The sequence below is a fragment of the Salvelinus alpinus genome, chromosome 14 (genome assembly GCF_045679555.1).
Source record: "Salvelinus alpinus chromosome 14, SLU_Salpinus.1, whole genome shotgun sequence".
Classification (NCBI taxonomy): Eukaryota; Metazoa; Chordata; class Actinopteri; order Salmoniformes; family Salmonidae; genus Salvelinus; species Salvelinus alpinus.
In genome coordinates, this window is record NC_092099.1 from 41,338,879 (window position 1) to 41,361,378 (window position 22,500).

Consider the following 22,500-nt stretch of genomic DNA (forward strand, 5'->3'; position numbering starts at 1 on the left):
CGAGGAACAAGATAGACGAATGATATAATAAGTTTGAGAGAGAGAGAGATCAAATCAAATCAAATGGTGTTTGTCAAATGAGCTGAAATCAGTTCGGATTTTTCCAGTGAAATGCTTCCACATTGATGCAGATAAGAAATATAAGAAATAAAAAAAAATTGTAACATAAGAGGAACAAAATAAGAAAGAATGGAGCTATATACAGGAAGTACCAGATCAATCTGGAGCTATATACAGGAAGTACCAGATCAATGTGGAGCTATATACAGGAAGTACCAGTACCAGATTAATGTGGAGCTATATACAGGGAGTACCAGATCAATGTGTAACTATATACAGGAAGTACCAGATCAATGTGGAGCTATATACAGGAAGTACCAGATCAATATGGAGCTATATACAGGAAGTACCAGATCAATGTGTAACTATATACAGGAAGTACCAGATCAATGTGGATCTATATACAGGAAGTACCAGATCAATATGGAGCTATATACAGGAAGTACCAGACCAATGTGGAGCTATATACAGGAAGTACCAGATCAATGTGGAGCTATATACAGGAAGTACCAGATCAATGTGTAACTATATACAGGAAGTACCAGATCAATGTGGATCTATATACAGGAAGTACCAGATCAATATGGAGCTATATACAGGAAGTACCAGACCAATGTGGAGCTATATACAGGGAGTACCAGATCAATGTGGAGCTATATACAGGAAGTACCAGCACCAGATTAATGTGGAGCTATATACAGGAAGTACCAGATCAATGTGTAACTATATACAGGAAGTACCAGATCAATGTGTAACTATATACAGGAAGTACCAGATCAATGTGGATCTATATACAGGAAGTACCAGATCAATATGGAGCTATATACAGGAAGTACCAGACCAATGTGGAGCTATATACAGGGAGTACCAGATCAATCTGGAGCTATATACAGGAAGTACCAGATCAATGTGGAGCTATATACAGGAAGTACCAGTACCAGATGAATGTGGAGCTATATACAGGGAGTACCAGATCAATGTGTAACTATATACAGGAAGTACCAGATCAATGTGGAGCTATATACAGGAAGTACCAGATCAATATGGAGCTATATACAGGAAGTACCAGATCAATGTGTAACTATATACAGGAAGTACCAGATCAATGTGGATCTATATACAGGAAGTACCAGATCAATATGGAGCTATATACAGGAAGTACCAGACCAATGTGGAGCTATATACAGGGAGTACCAGATCAATGTGGAGCTATATACAGGAAGTACCAGCACCAGATTAATGTGGAGCTATATACAGGGAGTACCAATACCAGATCAATGTGGAGCTATATACAGGAAGTACCAGATCAATGTGTAACTATATACAGGAAGTACCAGATCAATGTGGATCTATATACAGGAAGTACCAGATCAATATGGAGCTATATACAGGAAGTACCAGACCAATGTGGAGCTATATACAGGGAGTACCAGATCAATGTGTAACTATATACAGGAAGTACCAGACCAATGAGCAGCTATATACAGGAAGTACCAGATCAATGTGGAGCTATAGACAGGGAGAACCAGATCAATGTGGAGCTATATACAGGAAGTACCAGATCAATGTGGAGCTATATACAGGGAGTACCAGATCAATGTTGAGCTATATACAGGAAGTACCAGATCAATGTGGAGCTATATACAGGAAGTACCAGATCAATGTGGAGCTATATACAGGGAGTACCAGATCAATGTGGAGCTATATACAGGAAGTACCAGATCAATGTGGAGCTAGATACAGGAAGTACCAGAACCAGATCAATGTGGAGCTATATACAGGAAGTACCAGAACCAGATCAATGTGGAGCTATATACAGGAAGTACCAGAACCAGATCAATGTGGAGCTATATACAGGGAGTACCAGATCAATGTGGAGCTATATACAGGAAGTACCAGATCAATGTGGAGCTATATACAGGAAGTACCAGATCAATGTGGAGCTATATACAGGGAGTACCAGTACCAGATCAATGTGGAGCTATATACAGGAAGTACCAGATCAATGTGGAGCTATATACAGGGAGTACCAGTACCAGATCAATGTGGAGCTATATACAGTGTGTGTATAGTGTTTGTACAATTTGATTATAGTGTGTATATAGTGTGTGTTAGTGTGTATATAGTGTGTATATAGTTTGTATATCGTGTGTATATAGTGTGTATATAGTTACTATATAGTGTGTATGTAGTGTGTATATAGTGTGTGTATAGTGTGTATATAGTGTGTGTGTGTGTGTGTATATAGTGTGTATATAGTGTGTATATAGTCTTGTGAGTGTACATACAGTCAGTGCACAATCCGGTCCATACAAGTATTTGACCATTTAATTACCTATTAACTAATAGCAATTTTTGATATTTAGCAGTCTTATGGCTTAGGGGTAGAAGCTGTCTCGGAGCCTGTTGGTGCGAGAGCCGATGCTCCGGTACCATTTGCCGGACAGTAGCAGAGTGAACCCGTCTTGGATGGCTGTAGTCTTTGGCAATTGTTCTGTCTTTTCTCTGACACCACCTGGTATTGAGGTCCTGGATGGCAGGGAGCTAGGCCCCAGTGTTGTACTGGGCCGTCCGTCCTATCCTCTCTAACTCTTTGCAGTCGAGGGCGGTGCATTTCCCATACCAGGTGGTGATGCTGCCAGTCTAGATGCTCTCGATGGTGCAGCTGTAGAATTGTTTGAAGGTCAAATCTTTTCATTTTCCTGAGGGGGAAGAGGCGCTGTCGTGACCTTTTCACGAGTGTGCGGGAGTGTGTGGACCATGTTAAGTCCTTAGGGAAGGTGGACGCCAAGGAACTTGAAGCTCGCAACCTGTTCCCCTACAGCCACCTGGATGGGGGCATGCTCTCCTCTCTTTCTCCTGTAGTCCACAAACAGCTACTTGGTCTTACTGACATTGAGGGAGAGGTTGTTGTCCTGGCACCACACTGCCAAGTCTCTGACCTCCACCTTGTAGGCTGTCTCATCGCCATCGGTGATCAAGCTTACCACCGTCGTGTCGTCAGCGAACTTGATTAATGGAGTTGGAGTCGTGCGTGGCCACGCAGTTATGAGTGAACAGGGAGTACAGGAGGGGACATAGCACGCACCCTTGTGGGGCCCCATCCCACAGGATGTCCAGGATCCAGTTGCAGAGGGAGTTGTCCCAGGGGTCACAGCTTGGTGATGAACTTGGATGGGACTTATAGAATATAATACTATGAACAGCATTCTCACATAGTCATAATATGTTCTGCTCTTCTTTAGGTGGGATTGAGATTGTTCTGTTGATCTGTTGGGCCAGTATGTGATTTGGAGTGGGTCCAGAGTGTCTGGGATGATGTGTGTGTCGTGACCTGCCTTTTTCAAAGCAGTTACCGATAATTACAGATGTGATGTGCTACGGGGCGATACTCATTTAGACAGGTTCGGAGATGGAGATCACACAGTGATTCAGAACAACAGAGGGCTTTCGTGGAAGAGGTCTGGTTCACCCTTTTGTAAATCCGTTATCGTCTGCAAACCCTAACCCACATACAACGAGTGTCAGAGACGGTGTAATAGGATTCCACCTTTCTCCAACGTTGTCCTTTTGCGTGTTTGATGTCTCGTCGGAGGTCGTAGTGGGTTTTATTGTATGCGTCCGCGTCCAAGTATTGTAATCGACCTTTAACCCAGCGAGGATACTGCCTGTATTCCAGGGTTCCCCAACTGACGAGTGATTTTAATTGGCTCCCCAAGTTCTCTGAGCAATATATACATATATATATATATATATATATATATATATATATATATACACTGCTTAAAAAAATAAAGGGAACACTAAAATAACACATCCTAGATCTGAATGAATGAAATATTCTTATTAAATACTTTTTTCTTTACATAGTTGAATGTGCTGACAACAAAATCACACAAAAATTATCAATGGAAATCAAATTTATCAACCCATGGAGGTCTGGATTTGGAGTCACACTCAAAATTAAAGTGGAAAACCACACTACAGGCTGATCCAACTTTGATGTAATGTCCTTAAAACAAGTCAAAATGAGGGTCAGTAGTGTGTGTGGCCTCCACGTGCCTGTATGACCTCCCTACAACGCCTGGGCATGCTCCTGATGAGGTGGCGGATGGTCTCCTGAGGGATCTCCTCCCAGACCTGGACTAAAGCATCCGCCAACTCCTGGACAGTCTGTGGTGCAACGTGGCGTTGGTGGATGGAGCGAGACATGATGTCCCAGATGTGCTCAATTGGATTCAGGTCTGGGGAACGGGCGGGCCAGTCCATAGCATCAATGCCTTCCTCTTGCAGGAACTGCTGACACACTCCAGACACATGAGGTCTAGCATTGTCTTGCATTAGGAGGAACACAGGGCCAACCGCACCAGCATATGGTCTCACAAGGGGTCTGGGGATCTCATCTCGGTACCTAATGGCAGTCAGGCTACCACCGCAAAAAATCTCTGAAGCTGGAGACTCATATCTCCCTCACTAGCTTTAAGCAGCAGCTGTCAGAGCAGCTCACAGATCACTGCACCTGTACATAGCCCATCTGTAAATAGCCCATCCAACTACCTCATCCCCATACTGTTATTTTTTGTTTGTTGCTCTTTGCACCCCAGTATCTCTACTTGCACACTCATCTTCTGCACATCTATCACGCCAGTGTTTAATTGCTATATTGTAATTACTTCACCACTATGGCCTATTTATTGACTTACCTCCTTACGCCATTTGCACACACTGTATATAGACCTTTTCTATTGTGTTATTGACTGTATGTTTTGTTTATTCCATGTGTAACTCTGTGTTGTTGTTTGTGTCACACTGCTTTTCTTTATCTTGGCCAGGTCGCAGTTGTAAATGAGAACTTGTTCTTAACTAACCTACCTGGTTAAATAAAGGTGAAATATAAAATATATATAAAAATGTCCCCTCTTCCTTTTTCTGCTTATTGCATGGCAACGGTCATGTGCAGCAACGTTCAGGTAACCTAAGCGAAATGAGCTAATAATAATGAGCCAATAACAATATTTTTATTTTAAAAGTAAAGTAAATTACTTCTAATCTTGATACTTTTAAAGCTACTTTTTAGTTTTACTTCCACTGAGTAACAGGTAATTTAAGTAACAGTACTTTCTACCCCTGGTGTAGATCAACCGGTCGGTCGGTCGGTCGGCCATTACCTCATAATGACAAAGCAAAAACAAGTTTGTAGAGATTCTTGCAATGTTTTTAAAAATAAAAAACTGAAATATCACATTTAGATAAGTATTCAGACACGTTACTCAGTACTTTGTTGAAGCACCTTTTGGCAGCGATTACAGCCTCGAGTCTTCTTGGGTATGACGCTACAAACTTGACCTGTATTTGGGGAGTTTCTCCCATTCTTCTCTGCAGATCCTCTCAAGCTCTATCAGGTTGGATGGGGAGTGTCGCTGCACAGCTATTTTCAGGTCTCTCTAGAGATGTTCGATCGGGTTCAAGTCTGGTCTCTGACTGGGCCACTCAAGGACATTCAGAGACTTGTCCCTGAAGCCCCTCCTATGTTGTCTTGGCTGTGTGCTTAGGGTCGTTGTCCTGTTGGAAGGTGAACCTTCTCCCCAGTCTGAGGTCCTGAGCGCTCTGGAGCAGGTTTTCATCAAGGATCTCTCTGTACTTTGCTCTCTTCATCCCTGCCTTGATCCTGACTAGTCTCCCAGTCCCTGCCGCTGAAAAACATCCCCACAGCATGATGCTGCCACCACCACGCTTCATCGTAGGGATGGTGCCAGGTTTATTCCAGACGAGATGCTTAGCATTCAGGCCAAAGAGTTCAAATTTGGTTTCATCAGACCAGAAAATCTTGTTTCTCACGGTCTGTGAGTTTTTAGGTGCTTTTTGTCAAACTGCAAGCGGGCTGTCATGTGCCTTTTACTGAGGAGTTGCTTCTGTCTAGACACTCTATCATAATGGCCTGATTGGTGGAGTTTTGCAGAGCTTGTTTTTTACTTTGTCAGTATTATGAAGTATTGTGTGTAGATTGATGAGGATTGTTTTTTATTTATTCGATTTTAGAATAAGGCTGTAAACGTCACAAAATGTGGGAAAAGTCAAGGGGTGTGAATACTTTCCGAAGGCTCTGTACATGTACTCAAGACTGGAGAAAACCCAGGCTGGTGTTGTCATGAACAGCATCAGTTTGACATAGATAGGTAGAGATGGACCTGTTGTAAATACAGATCAGTTTGACATAGATAGGTAGAGATGGACCTGTTGTAACTACAGATCAGTTTGACATAGATAGGTAGAGATGGACCAGTTGTAAATACAGATCAGTTTGACATAGATAGGTAGAGATGGACCTGTTGTAAATACAGATCAGTTTGACATAGATAGGTAGAGACGGACCTGTTGTAACTATAGATCAGTTTGACATAGATAGGTAGAGATGGACCTGTTGTAACTACAGATCAGTTTGACATAGATAGGTAGAGACGGACCTGTTGTAACTATAGATCAGTTTGACATAGATAGGTAGAGATGGACCTATTGTAACTACAGATCAGTTTGACATAGATAGTTAGAGATGGACCTGTTGTAACTACAGATCAGTTTGACATAGATAGGTAGAGATGGACCTGTAAATATAGATCAGTATGACATAGATAGGTAGAGATGGACCTGCTGTAACTATAGATCAGTTTGACATAGATAGGTAGAGATGGACCTGTTGTAACTATAGATCAGTTTGACATAGATAGGTAGAGATGGACCTGTTGTAACTATAGATCAGTTTGACATAGATAGGTAGAGATGGACCTGTTGTAACTATAGATCAGTTTGACATAGATAGGTAGAGATGGACCTGTTGTAACTATAGATCAGTTTGACATAGATAGGTAGAGATGGACCTGTTGTAAATACAGATCAGTTTGACATAGATAGGTAGAGATGGACCTGTTGTAACTATAGATCAGTTTGACATAGATAGGTAGAGATGGACCTGTTGTAACTATAGATCAGTTTGACATAGATAGGTAGAGATGGACCTGTTGTAACTATAGATCAGAATGACATAGATAGGTAGAGACGGACCTGTTGTAACTATAGATCAGTATGACATAGATAGGTAGAGATGGTCCTGTAAATATAGATCAGTTTGACATAGATAGGTAGAGATGGACCTGTTGTAACTATAGATCAGTTTGACATAGATAGGTAGAGATGGACCTGTTGTAACTATAGATCAGTTTGACATAGATAGGTAGAGTTGGACCTGTTGTAACTATAGATCAGTTTGACATAGATAGGTAGAGATGGACCTGTTGTAACTATAGATCAGTTTGACATAGATAGGTAGAGATGGACCTGTTGTAACTATAGATCAGTTTGACATAGATAGGTAGAGATGGACCTGTTGTAACTATAGATCAGTTTGACATAGATAGGTAGAGATGGACCTGTTGTAACTATAGATCAGTTTGACATAGATAGGTAGAGATGGACCTGCTGTAACTATAGATCAGTTTGACATAGATAGGTAGAGATGGACCTGCTGTAACTATAGATCAGTTTGACATAGATAGGTAGAGATGGACCTGTTGTAACTATAGATCAGTTTGACATAGATAGGTAGAGATGGACCTGTTGTAAATACAGATCAGAATGACATAGATTGGTAGAGATGGACCTGTGGACCTGTTGTAAATACAGATCAGAATGACATAGATTGGTAGAGATGGACCAGTTGTAAATACAGATCACAACAGCATAGCTGAACTAATAATCTACATCCCACTCCGTTATCTCATAACTACATCTCACTCCATTATCTCATAACTACATCCCACTCCATTATCTCATAACTACATCCCACTCCATTATCTCATAACTACATCCCACTGCATTATCTCATAACTACATCCCACTGCATTATCTCATAACTACATCCCACTGCATTATCTCATAACTACATCCCACTCCATTTTCTCATAACTACATCCCACTCCATTATCGCATAACTACATCCCACTCCATTATCTCATAACTACATCCCACTGCATTATCTCATAACTACATCCCACTGCATTATCTCATAACTACATCCCACTGCATTATCTCATAACTACATCCCACTCCATTATCGCATAACTACATCCCACTCCATTATCTCATAACTACATCCCACTGCATTATCTCATAACTACATCCCACTCCATTTTCTCATAACTACATCCCACTCCATTTTCTCATAACTACATCCCACTCCATTATCGCATAACTACATCCCACTCCATTATCTCATAACTACATCCCACTGCATTATCTCATAACTACATCCCACTCCATTTTCTCATAACTACATCCCACTCCATTATCTCATAACTACATCCCACTGCATTATCTCATAACTACATCCCACTCCATTATCTCATAACTACATCCCACTCCATTATCGCATAACTACATCCCACTCCATTATCTCATAACTACATCCCACTCCATTATCTCATAACTACATCCCACTCCATTATCTCATAACTACATCCCACTCCATTATCTCATAACGACACCCCACTCCATTATCTCATAACTACATCCCACTCCATTATCGCATAACTGCACCCCACTCCATTATCTCATAACTACATCCCACTGCATTATCTCATAACTACATCCCACTCCATTATCTCATAACTACATCCCACTCCATTATCTCATAACTACATCCCACTCCATTATCTCATAACTACATCCCACTGCATTATCTCATAACTACATCCCACTCCATTATCTCATAACTACATCCCACTCCATTTTCTCATAACTGCACCCCACTCCACTGATCCAACTGATTGTCATTCTTATAACATCATTATGTCTCAAGAAACTATAAACCCTGTCTCCTCATCCCTCTCTCCCCTCATCCCTCCCTGTCCTCTTCCCTCTCTCCTCACCCCTCACTCTGCTCATCCCTGTCTCCCCTCATCCCTCTCTCCCATCATCCCTCTCTCCCCTCATCCCTCTCCCCTCATCCCTCTCTCCCCTCATCCCTCTCTCCCCTCATCCCTCTCTCCCTCATCCCTCTCCCCCTCATCCCTCTCCCCCTCATCCCTCATCCCTCTCTCCCCTCCCCCCTCTCTCCCCTCATCCCTCTCTCCCCTCATCCCTCTCTCCCCTCATCCCTCTCTCCTCATCCCTCTCTCTCCTCATCCCTCTCTCTCCTCATCCCTCTCTCTCCTCATCCCTCTCTCCCCTCTTCCCTCTCCCCCCTCATACAGTAGTAATCAGACCTATGGGAATTATCCCGGCCTGTTCACTATGGGGACATAGCCTCGGGGGACTCGAGAGGACAGAAGAAGAGATCAACACATCACATGTATATCAGTGTCCTCTGTAGCATAGTAGCAGCATAGTACTCCTAGATACAAAGAGGTTTAGGGTGCTAGATTAGATTAGGAGGTTTACTGTGCACTGCAGACTAGAAGTTGAGTTAACACAAAGAAATGAATGTTTGAAGATGGGTCAGAGCTCACACACAGACAAACAAAACACCCAGACAGACAAAACACACAGACAAACAAAACACCCAGACAGACAAAACACCCAGACAGACAAAACACACAGACAGACAAAACACACAGACAGACAAAACACACAGACAGACAAAACACACAGACAAACAAAACACCCAGACAGACAAAACACACAGACAGACAAAACACACAGACAGACAAAACACCCAGACAGACAAAACACACAGACAGGCAAAACACACAGACAAACAAAACACCCAGACAGACAAAACACATAGACAGACAAAACACACAGACAGACAAAACACACAGACAGACAAAACACACAGACAAACAAAACACCCAGACAGACAAAACACACAGACAGACAAAACACCCAGACAGACAAAACACACAGACAGGCAAAACACACAGACAGACAAAACACCCAGACAGACAAAACACACAGACAGACAAAACACACAGACAGACAAAACACACAGACAAACAAAACACCCAGACAGACAAAACACACAGACAGACAAAACACACAGACAGACAAAACACACAGACAGACAAAACACACAGACAGACAAAACACACAGACAGACAGTCATCAAAACTGTTAAAAGGTTTTAAAACAATTCAGACGAACAAACAAACAGTTGGACAATAGATGAAGATCATCCAAACGTTTTTACATTTTTCAAATCTATCAGGTATTGAGTGAATTATAGCACATAAAACATTTTACTGGAACGGAAAAATTATGAGGTTCAGGGATTTTGGTGAGAATTCAGGTATAAAACGTCAAATTTCACTTTTATTTTCTTAGAATTCACTTATATATACAGAGCCTTCGGAAAGTATTCAGACCCCAAGACTTTTTCAACATACATTTTTGTTATGTTACAGCCTTTTTCTAATATGGATTACATTTTTTTTTAAATACAAAAATCTCAGCAATTTACCGACACTAACCCACTATGACAAAGCGAAAACAGGTTTTTAGACATTTTTGCAAAAGTTTTAAAAATCTAAAACAGAAATAACTTATTTACATAAGTATTCAGACCCATAGCTATGAGACTTTAAATTGAGCTCAGGTGCATCCTGTTTTCCATTGATCATCCTTGAGATGTTTCTACAAGTTGATCGGGGTCCACCTGTGGTAAATTAAATTGATTGGACATGATTTGGAAAGGCACACACCTGTCTATATAAGGTCCCACAGTTGTCAGTGCATGTCAGAGCAAAAACCTTGCCATGAGGTTGAAGGAATTGTCCTTAGGGCTTCGAGACAGGATTGTGTCAAGGCACAGATCTGGGGAAGGCTACCCCAAGAACACAGTTGCCTCCATCATTCTTAAATGGAAGAAGTTTGGAACCACCAAGACTCTTCCTAGAGCTGGCAGCCCGGCCAAACTGAGCAGTCGGGGGAGAAGGGACTTGGTCAGGGAGGTGACCAAGAACCCGATGGTCACTCTGACAGAGCTCCAGAGTTCCTCTGTGGAGATGGGAGAACCTTCCAGAAGGACAACCATCTTTGTCGCACTCCACCAATCAGGCCTTTATGGTAGAGTGACCAGACTGAAGCCCCTCCTCAGTAAAAGGCACATGACAGCCTGCTTGGAGTTTGCCAAAAGTCCCCTAAAGACTCGCTGACCATGAGAAACAAGAATTTCTTGTCTGATGAAACCAAGATTGAACTCTTTGGCCTGAATGCCAAGCATCATGTCTGGAGGAAACCTGGCACCATCCCTACAGTGAAGCATGGTGGTGGCAGCATCATGCTGTGGGGATGTTTTTCAGCGACTGGGACTGGAAGACTAGTCAGGATCGAGGGAAAGATGAATGGAGCAAAGTACAGAGAGATCGTTGATGAAAACCTGCTCCAGAGCTCTCAGGACCTCAGACTGGGGCCGAAGGTTCACCTTCCAACAGGACAACGACCCTAAGCACACAGACAAGACAATGCAGGAGTGGCTTCAGGACAAGTCTCTGATTGTCCTTGAGTGGCCCAGTCAGAGCCCGGACTTGAACCCGATCGAATATTTGGAACATTATGGGGTATTGTGATGTTATTATAGGGTATTGTGATGTCATTATAGGGTATTGTGATGTCATTATGGGGTATTGTGATGTCATTATAGGGTATTGTGATGTCATTATGGGGTATTGTGATGTCATTATAGGGTATTGTGATGTCATTATGGGGTATTGTGATGTCATTATAGGGTATTGTGTGTAGCTTGATGAGGGATAAAAAAATAAGTATCCATTTTAGAATAAGGCTGTACCGTAACAAAATGTGGAAAAAGTAAAGAGGTCTGAATACTTTCCTAATGCACTGTACATTTTCTAAAGGTATAAGGCATTTAAAAATATATGTTTGTGTTAATATGTGCCTCATTAACATAAATACACTTGGTGTATTTGCATATAAAAAATGTATTAACATAACGGGGCGGGAACAAAGCTGCAAACACCAGACACTTGCTCTGTCTACTCTACCTGCACTCACCTGCACTGTCTAGACTGCCTCATTAATTACTGTTGTTATGTTCTGTTGCATTATTCGAGTGTGTCAATAGCAGATAAACAAATCAACATAATATCACTATAATCCTATAAGTGTTCATTTTCAGAAGGTGCTTTCAGTTCAGGTCATCTAATATGTAAATATTTAAAACTGTATTAAATTATAACTTTTTTAATTTCCACAAAAAAAAAGTAACACCCTTCAAAATAAAGTTATCTTTCTTCTCTTTCTTGTGATGTAAAGGTTGCGATGATGTGTTACATCTCTGAAGAAGCTTTATTCAAATGTTTTATTTTGTAAATGTAATGTTTATTTAACTAGGCAAGTCAGTTAAGAACAAATTCTTATTTACAATGACGGCCTAGGAACAGTGGGTTAACTGCCTTGTTCAGGGGCAGAACGACAGATTTGTACCTTGTCAGCTCAGGGATTCGATCCAGCAACCTTTTCGGTTCCTGGTCCAATGCTCTCCACTAGGCTACCTATGTGCATATAGTTCTAATAGGTGCAACGGAAAGACAATGTATTCCATTGAGCCCATTTCAGCCATTACCCTTGATGTGTTTGACAGGCCTTTACACACATTTCTGCAGTCGTAACATCAACGAGGAAAAAACAACAGGCACAAGCAAGAGTACGAAGAGTATGAAGAGTATGAAGAGTGTGAAGTGTGTGAAGAGTACGAAGAGTGTGAAGAGTGTGAAGTGTGTGAAGGGTACGAAGAGTGTGAAGAGTGTGAAGTGTGTGAAGCGTGTGAAGAGTGTGAAGAGTGTAAAGCGTGTGAAGCGTGTGAAGCGTATGTTGGGTATGAAGAGTATGAAAGAGAGACAGGAGTCAAATGAAAGCAAACCAATTCAGCGAAGTTTCAATGACAAGTGTATTTTTCCCCCCTTTTAAAGACAGGAAATAGATGGCTGGAAAAGACTGATCCTTAGGTGGGCGGGGCATTTCAGTTCCTACACACACGTTTCCTCCCTCAATGCTGAAATGAGCCCCGTGTTCATTAGAGCATGAAGAAAACACATTTAAAAAACGATCTGACCGTTTACCCCGACAGTGTGTGTGTGTGTGTGTGTGTGTGTGTGTGCGCGCGCGTGCGTGCGTGCGTGTGTGTGCGCGCAGCAAACGGTCTGGGAATTATCGTGTGTTTGCGGTAGCTGTGCGAGGTTGAAATGCTACGTGTTAAATGTTAATAAGGTATAAATTACATTATTCATGGGAGAACAGTTGGCTGCAAATGCCTCAACACAACGCAGCCATGTCTTCCCAGCACGGGGGGGGGGGGGGGGGGGACCTGTGGTGTGTGTATTGGGCAAGTGTAATGTGAAACCTGAACAGTTATTCGCCACCAATACAAATGACTTACTGTTCAGTTCACACAGTTATGCGTTTAATGTGTTTACTTTACATTAGATATTACAGTAGTGAGTCATTCAAGCCTTAAAACTGTGAAGCTATTAAGAAGTCTAAAAACTTTGAACCGAAAACCTTAAGACAAATAGATAGATATTAGGGAAGGTCCCCCAGCTGTTGTGATATCAGTATGGAAGGTCCCCCAGCTGTTGTGATATCTGTATGGAAGGTCCCCAGCTGTTGTGATATCAGTATGGAAGGTATCATCCCAGCTGTTGTGATATCAGTATGGAAGGTCCCCAGCTGTTGTGATATCAGTATGGAAGGTCCCCCAGCTGTTGTGATATCAGTATGGAAGGTCCCCAGCTGTTGTGATATCAGTATGGAAGGTCCCCAGCTGTTGTGATATCAGTATGGAAGGTATCATCCCAGCTGTTGTGATATCAGTATGGAAGGTCCCCCAGCTGTTGTGATATCAGTATGGAAGGTCCCCAGCTGTTGTGATATCAGTATGGAAGGTATCATCCCAGCTGTTGTGATATCAGTATGGAAGGTCCCCCAGCTGTTGTGATATCAGCATGGAAGGTCCCCCAGCTGTTGTGATATCAGTATGGAAGATCCCCCAGCTGTTGTGATATCAGTATGGAAGATCCCCAGCTGTTGTGATATCAGTATGGAAGGTATCATCCCAGCTGTTGTGATATCAGTATGGAAGGTCCCCCAGCTGTTGTGATATCAGTATGGAAGGTCCCCAGCTGTTGTGATATCAGTATGGAAGGTCCCCCAGCTGTTGTGATATCAGCATGGAAGGTCCCACAGCTGTTGTGATATCAGTATGGAAGATCCCCCAGCTGTTGTGATATCAGTATGGAAGGTCCCCAGCTGTTGTGATATCAGTATGGAAGGTCCCCCAGTTGTTGTGATATCAGTATGGAAGGTCCACAGCTGTTGTGATATCAGTATGGAAGGTCCACAGCTGTTCTGATATCAGTATGGAAGGTCCCCAGCTGTTGTGATATCAGTATGGAAGGTCCCCCAGCTGTTGTGATATCAGTATGGAAGGTCCCCCAGCTGTTGTGATATCAGTATGGAAGGTCCCCCAGCTGTTGTGATATCAGTATGGAAGGTCCCCCAGCTGTTGTGATATCAGCATGGAAGGTCCCCAGCTGTTGTGATATCACTATGGAAGGTCCCCAGCTGCTGTGATATCAGCATGGAAGATCCCCAGCTGTTGTGATATCAGTATGGAAGGTCCCCAGCTGTTGTGATATCAGTATGGAAGATCCCCAGCTGTTGTGATATCAGTATGGAAGGTCCCCCAGCTGTTGTGATATCAGTATGGAAGGTCCCCCAGCTGTTGTGATATCAGTATGGAAGGTCCCCAGCTGTTGTGATATCAGTATGGAAGGTCCCCAGCTGTTGTGATATCAGTATGGAAGTTCCCCCAGCTGTTGTGATATCAGTATGGAAGGTCCCCAGCTGTTGTGATATCAGTATGGAAGGTCCCCAGCTGTTGTGATATCAGTATGGAAGGTCCCCCAGCTGTTGTGATATCAGTATGGAAGGTCCCCCAGCTGTTGTGATATCAGTTTGGAACGTCCCCCAGCTGTTGTGATATCAGTATGGAAGGTCCCCCAGCTGTTGTGATATCAGTTTGGAAGGTCCCCCAGCTGTTGTGATATCACAATGGAAGGTATCATCCCAGCGGGTGCAGTGATGTTCTGGTTGCTTGTTCCTAATATTTATGTCTGTGTTTGTTCTAGAATAAAGAGGAACCACCTCTACTGTCGGATTAAAAAATATATAATAATAAAAATAACAAATACATAAACAAATAAATAATAAGCATAAGTTATTTACCAACAGCCTGAGGACGGCCAAGGTCAACACCAGAGCCTTCTCCCTTCACTCAGCATGGTACTTAGGGTGCTGCTACTCTCAAGCCTATCTATCTTTGTGTTGTCTGTCGCTTCTTTGCTCTCTCTCTCTCTCTCTCTCTCTCTTTCCTTCCATCCCCTCTCTCTTTCTCTCTCCTTCAATTCCCACTCTCTCTCTCTCCCCTTACTTCCTCTCTCTCCATCCCCTTACTTCCTCTCTCTCCATCCCCTCTTCCTCTGTCTCTCTCTCTCTCTCCATCCCCTCTCTTCCTCTCTCTCATCTCCCCTCTCTTCCCCTCTCTCTCTCTCTCCATCCCCTCTTCCTCTCTCCATCTCTCCTCTCTCTCCATCCCCTCTCTCTCCATCCCCTCTTCCGCTCTCTCATCTCCCCTCTCTTCCTCTCTCTCTCTCTCTCTCTCTTCCTCTCTCTCTCTCTCTCTTCCTCTCTCTCTCTCTCTCTTTCTATCCCCTCTCGGCCACGGTGGGATGTGGAGCGTTGCACGGTGGTCTCCTGCCACTGCCTGTATTAACCCACTCACTGATAGTAGACTAGAGAGAGAGAGGACAGGGACACGACAGCTAGGGCCTCAAACCCAGCTTGCTGCCCAGCCTCCTCTCCGGGTAATGGCCTACAGAAAAACCATTTCACGGCATGCCGAGCAAAGGAGAGGAGGGAATGAGAAATAAGTCAACCAGGAGGGAAGAGCCACACACATCGGCTCCACTGCCTCCTGGTTGTCTCTGACTCCTCCGTTTACCTTGCCTGTATCCCATATGATACCCTATTCCCTATATAGTGCACTACTTTAGACCAGAGCCCTATTCCCTATGTAGTGCACTACTTTAGACCAGAGCCCTATTCCCTATGTAGTGCACTACTTTAGACCAGAGCCCTATTCCCTATGTAGTGCACTACTTTAGACCAGAGCCCTATTCCCTATGTAGTGCACTACTTTAGACCAGAGCCCTATTCCCTATGTAGTGCACTACTTTAGACCAGAGCCCTATTCCCTATGTAGTGCACTACTTTAGACCAGAGCCCTATTCCCTATATAGTGCACTACTTTAGACCAGAGCCCTATTCCCTATGTAGTGCCTTACTTTAGACCAGAGCCCTATTCCCTATATAGTGCACTACTTTAGACCAGAGCCCTATTCCCTATATAGTGGCACTACTTTAGACCAGAGCCCTATTCCCTATATAGTGCACTACTTTAGACCAGAGCCCTATTCCCTACTTAGCACACTACTTTAGACCAGAGCCCTATTCCCTACTTAGTGCACTACTTTAGACCAGAGCCCTATTCCCTACTTAGTGCACTACGCCTACACAGGGAAAAGGGTGATGCAACCCTTCTTCTTATTCTTCTTCGTCATCATCTTCTTCTTCTTCTTCTCTGGACAGGACCGTCACCAAAACCAGTAGCGATATGAAGCCACCAGGCGCAGCACCCATCAGAAGACAGGCAGGGCCTGGTGCAGCTCCCATCAGAAGACAGACAGGGCCTGGTGCAGGTCCCATCAGAAGACAGACAGGGCCTGGTGCAGGTCCCATCAGAAGACAGACAGGGCCTGGTGCAGGTCCCATCAGAAGACAGTCAGGGCCTGGTGCAGGTCCCATCAGAAGACAGACAGGGCCTGGTGCAGCTCCCATCAGAAGACAGACAGGGCCTGGTGCAGGTCCCATCAGAAGACAGACAGGGCCTGGTGCAGGTCCCATCAGAAGACAGGCAGGGCCTGGTCCAGCTCCCATCAGAAGACAGGCAAGGCCTGGTGCAGCTCCCATCAGAAGACAGGCAAGGCCTGGTGCAGGTCCCATCAGAAGACAGGCAGGGCCTGGTGCAGGTCCCATCAGAAGACAGGCAAGGCCTGGTGCAGCTCCCATCAGAAGACAGGCAAGGCCTGGTGCAGCTCCCATGAGAAGACAGACAGGGTCTGGTGCATGTCCCATCAGAAGACAGGCAAGGCCTGGTGCAGCTCCCATCAGAAGACAGGCAAGGCCTGGTGCAGCTCCCATCAGAAGACAGGCAGGGCCTGGTGCAGCTCCCATCAGAAGACAGGCAAGGCCAGGTGCAGCTCCCATCAGAAGACAGGCAGGGCCTGGTGCAGCTCCCATCAGAAGACAGGCAAGGCCTGGTGCAGGTCCCATCAGAAGACAGACAGGGCCTGGTGCAGCTCCCATCAGAAGACAGTCAGGGCCTGGTGCAGGTCCCATCAGAAGACAGACAGGGCCTGGTGCAGCTCCCATCAGAGACAGGCAGGGCCTGGTGCAGGTCCCATTAGAAGACAGGCAGGGCCTGGTGCAGGTCCCATCAGAAGACAGGCAGAGCCTGGTGCAGCTCCCATCAGAAGACAGGCAGGGCCTGGTGCAGCTCCCATCAGAAGACAGTCAGGGCCTGGTGCAGCTCCCATCAGAGACAGGCAGGGCCTGGTGCAGGTCCCATTAGAAGACAGGCAGGGCCTGGTGCAGGTCCCATCAGAAGACAGGCAGAGCCTGGTGCAGCTCCCATCAGAAGACAGGCAGGGCCTGGTGCAGCTCCCATCAGAAGACAGTCAGGGCCTGGTGCAGCTCCCATCAGAAGACAGTCAGGGCCTGGTGCAGGTCCCATTAGAAGACAGGCAGGGCCTGGTGCAGGTCCCATTAGAAGACATGCAGGGCCTGGTGCAGCTCCCATTAGAAGACAGGCAGGGCCTGGTGCAGCTCCCATCAGAAGACAGGCAGGGCCTGGTGCAGCTCCCATCAGAAGACAGACAGGGCCTGGTGCAGCTCCCATCAGAAGACAGGCAGGGCCTGGTGCAGCTCCCATCAGAAGACAGACAGGGCCTGGTGCAGCTCCCATCAGAAGACAGTCAGGGCCTGGTGCAGCTCCCATTAGAAGACAGTCAGGGCCTGGTGCAGCTCCCATTAGAAGACAGTCAGGGCCTGGTGCAGCTCCCATTAGAAGACAGTCAGGGCCTGGTGCAGCTCCCATTAGAAGACAGTCAGGGCCTGGTGCAGCTCCCATCAGAAGACAGGCAGGGCCTGGTGCAGCTCCCATCAGAAGACAGACAGGGCCTGGTGCAGCTCCCATCAGAAGACAGTCAGGGCCTGGTGCAGCTCCCATTAGAAGACAGTCAGGGCCTGGTGCAGCTCCCATCAGAAGACAGTCAGGGCCTGGTGCAGCTCCCATCAGAAGACAGGCAGGGCCTGGTGCAGCTCCCATCAGAAGACAGTCAGGGCCTGGTGCAGCTCCCATCAGAAGACAGGCAGGGCCTGGTGCAGCTCCCATCAGAAGACAGACAGGGCCTGGTGCAGCTCCCATCAGAAGACAGTCAGGGCCTGGTGCAGCTCCCATTAGAAGACAGTCAGGGCCTGGTGCAGCTCCTATCAGAAGACAGTCAGGGCCTGGTGCAGCTCCCATTAGAAGACAGTCAGGGCCTGGTGCAGCTCCTATCAGAAGACAGTCAGGGCCTGGTGCAGCTCCTATCAGAAGACAGTCAGGGCCTGGTGCAGCTCCCATTAGAAGACAGTCAGGGCCTGGTGCAGCTCCCATTAGAAGACAGTCAGGGCCTGGTGCAGCTCCCATTAGAAGACAGTCAGGGCCTGGTGCAGCTCCCATTAGAAGACAGTCAGGGCCTGGTGCAGCTCCTATCAGAAGACAGTCAGGGCCTGGTGCAGCTCCCATTAGAAGACAGTCAGGGCCTGGTGCAGCTCCCATTAGAAGACAGGCAGGGCCTGGTGCAGCTCCCATTAGAAGACAGTCAGGGCCTGGTGCAGCTCCCATTAGAAGACAGTCAGGGCCTGGTGCAGCTCCCATTAGAAGACAGGCAGGGCCTGGTGCAGCTCCCATTAGAAGACAGTCAGGGCCTGGTGCAGCTCCCATTAGAAGACAGTCAGGGCCTGGTGCAGCTCCCATTAGAAGACAGGCAGGGCCTGGTGCAGCTCCTATTAGAAGACAGTCAGGGCCTGGTGCAGCTCCCATTAGAAGACAGGCAGGGCCTGGTGCAGCTCCTATTAGAAGACAGTCAGGGCCTGGTGCAGCTCCAATTAGAAGACAGGCAGGGCCTGGTGCAGCTCCCATTAGAAGACAGTCAGGGCCTGGTGCAGCTCCCATCAGAAGACAGTCAGGGCCTGGTGCAGCTCCCATTAGAAGACAGTCAGGGCCTGGTGCAGCTCCCATCAGAAGACAGGCAGGGCCTGGTGCAGCTCCCATCAGAAGACAGTCAGGGCCTGGTGCAGCTCCCATTAGAAGACAGTCAGGGCCTGGTGCAGGTCCCATTAGAAGACAGTCAGGGCCTGGTGCAGCTCCCATCAGAAGACAGTCAGGGCCTGGTGCAGCTCCCATTAGAAGACAGTCAGGGCCTGGTGCAGGTCCCATTAGAAGACAGTCAGGGCCTGGTGCAGCTCCCATTAGAAGACAGTCAGGGCCTGGTGCAGCTCCCATTAGAAGACAGGCAGGGCCTGGTGCAGCTCCTATTAGAAGACAGTCAGGGCCTGGTGCAGCTCCCATTAGAAGACAGGCAGGGCCTGGTGCAGCTCCTATTAGAAGACAGTCAGGGCCTGGTGCAGCTCCCATTAGAAGACAGGCAGGGCCTGGTGCAGCTCCCATTAGAAGACAGTCAGGGCCTGGTGCAGCTCCCATCAGAAGACAGTCAGGGCCTGGTGCAGCTCCCATTAGAAGACAGTCAGGGCCTGGTGCAGCTCCCATCAGAAGACAGTCAGGGCCTGGTGCAGCTCCCATTAGAAGACAGTCAGGGCCTGGTGCAGGTCCCATCAGAAGACAGTCAGGGCCTGGTGCAGCTCCCATTAGAAGACAGTCAGGGCCTGGTGCAGGTCCCATCAGAAGACAGTCAGGGCCTGGTGCAGCTCCCATCAGAAGACAGGCAGGGACTATGCTTTTCCTGAGAGGACATATTTATAGAGCTGCTGGGTACAGTACGTTGTGCATACGCGAACACACACACACACACACACACACACACACACACACACACACACACACACACACACACACACACACACACACACACACACACACACACACACACACACACACACACACACACACACACACGTCAGTTGTGATGAAATCCATTAATCCGTCTCTCAGAGCAGAGTGGAGAGGCCTGGTCGTAAAACAGTCAGTCAGTCAGTCATTCAGTCAGTCAGCTAGCCTGATGGGGGAATAGTGTCAGTCAGTCAGTCAGCCAGATGGAGGATACAGTCAGTCAGTCAGTCAGCTAGCCTGATGGAGGATGCAGTCAGTCAGTCAACCAGCAGGATGGGGGAATACAGTCAGTCAGTCAGTCAGCTAGCCTGATGGGGGAATAGTGTCAGTCAGTCAGTCAGCCAGATGGAGGATACAGTCAGTCAGTCAGTCAGTCAGCTAGCCTGATGGGGGAAAAGAGTCTGTCAGTCAGCCAGATGGAGGATACAGTCAGTCAGCTAGCCTGATGGGGGTAAACAGTCAGTCAGTCAGCCAGTCAGTCAGCTAGCCTGGTGGGGGAACACAGTCAGTCAGTCAGTCAGTCAGCTAGCCTGATGGGGTAATACAGTCAGTCAGTCAGTCAGTCAGTCAGCTAGCCTGAACGGGGAATACAGTCAGTCAGTCAGCCAGTCAGTCAGTCAGTCAGCTAGCCTGAACGGGGAATACAGTCAGTCAGTCAGCCAGTCAGTCAGTCAGCTAGCCTGATGGGGGTATACAGTCAGTCAGCCAGCCAGTCAGTCAATCAGTCAGTCAGTCAGCTAGCCTGATGGGGGAATACAGTCAGTCAGTCAGTCAGTCAGTCAGCCAGCCAGATGGGGGAAAACAGTCAGTCAGTCAGTCAGCCAGTCAGCTAGCCTGATGGGGGAATACAGTCAGTCAATCTGTCAGTTAGCCAGATGGGGGAATACAGTCAGTCAGTCAGCTAGCCAGATGGGGGCATACAGTCAGTCAGTCAGTCAGTCAGTCAGCCAGTCAGCTAGCAAGATGGGGGAATACAGTCAGTCAGTCAGTCAGCTAGCCAGATGGGGTAATACAGTCAGTCAGTCAGCCAGCCAGATGGGGGAATACAGTCAGTCAGTCAGCTAGAAAGATGGGGGAATGCAGTGAGTCAGTCAGTCAGCCAGCCAGATGGAGAATACAGTCAGTCAGTCAGTCAGTTAATCAGTCAGCTAGCCTGATGGGGGAACACAGTCAGTCAGCCAGATTGAGAATACAGTCAGTCAGTCAGCCAGATGGAGAATACAGTCAGTCAGTCAGTTAGCCTGATGGGGGAACACAGTCAGTCAGTCAGCCAGTCAATCAGTCAGCTAGCCTGATGGGGGAACACAGTCAGTCAGTCAGTCAGATGGGGGAACACAGTCAGTCAGTCAGTCAGCTAGCCAGATGGAGAAACACAGTCAGTCAGTCAGTCATTCAGCCAGTCAGTCAGCTAGCCTGATGGGGGAACACAGTCAGTCAGTCAGTCAGCTAGCCTGATGGGGGAACACAGTCAGTCAGCCAGTCAGCCAGTCAGTCAGTCAGTCAGCCAGTCAGTCAGCTAGCCTGATGGAGAAACACAGTCAGTCAGCCAGTCAGTCAGTCAGCCAGTCAGTCAGTCAGCTAGCCTGATGGAGAAACATAGTCAGCCAGTCAGTCAGTCAGTCAGATAGGGGAATACAGTCATTTAGTCAGGCAGTCAGTCAGATGGAGGAATACAGTCATTCAGTCTGTCAGTCAGTCAGATGGAGGAATACAGTCAGTCAGTCAGTCAGCTAGCCTGATGGAGAAACATAGTCAGTCAGTCAGTCAGATGGGGGAATACAGTCAGTCAGTCAGATTGGGGAATACAGTCAGTCAGTCAGTCAGTCAGTCAGTCAGATGGGGGAATACAGTCAGTCAGACAGTCAGTCAGTCAGATGGGGGAATACAGTCAGACAGTCAGTCAGTCAGTCAGTCAGATGGAGCGATACAGTCAGTCAGCCAGCCAGTCAGTCAGTCAGTCAGAAGGAGGAATACAGTCAGTCAGTCATCCAGCCAGTCAGTCAGTCAGTCAGATGGGGGAATACAGTCAGTCAGCCAGTCAGTCAGTCAGTCAGATGGAGGAATACAGTCAGTCAGCCAGTCAGTCAGTCAGTCAGTCAGATGGAGGAATACAGTCAGTCAGCCAGTCAGTCAGTCAGTCAGATGGAGGAATACAGTCAGTCAGATGGAGGAATACAGTCAGTCAGCCAGTCAGTCAGTCA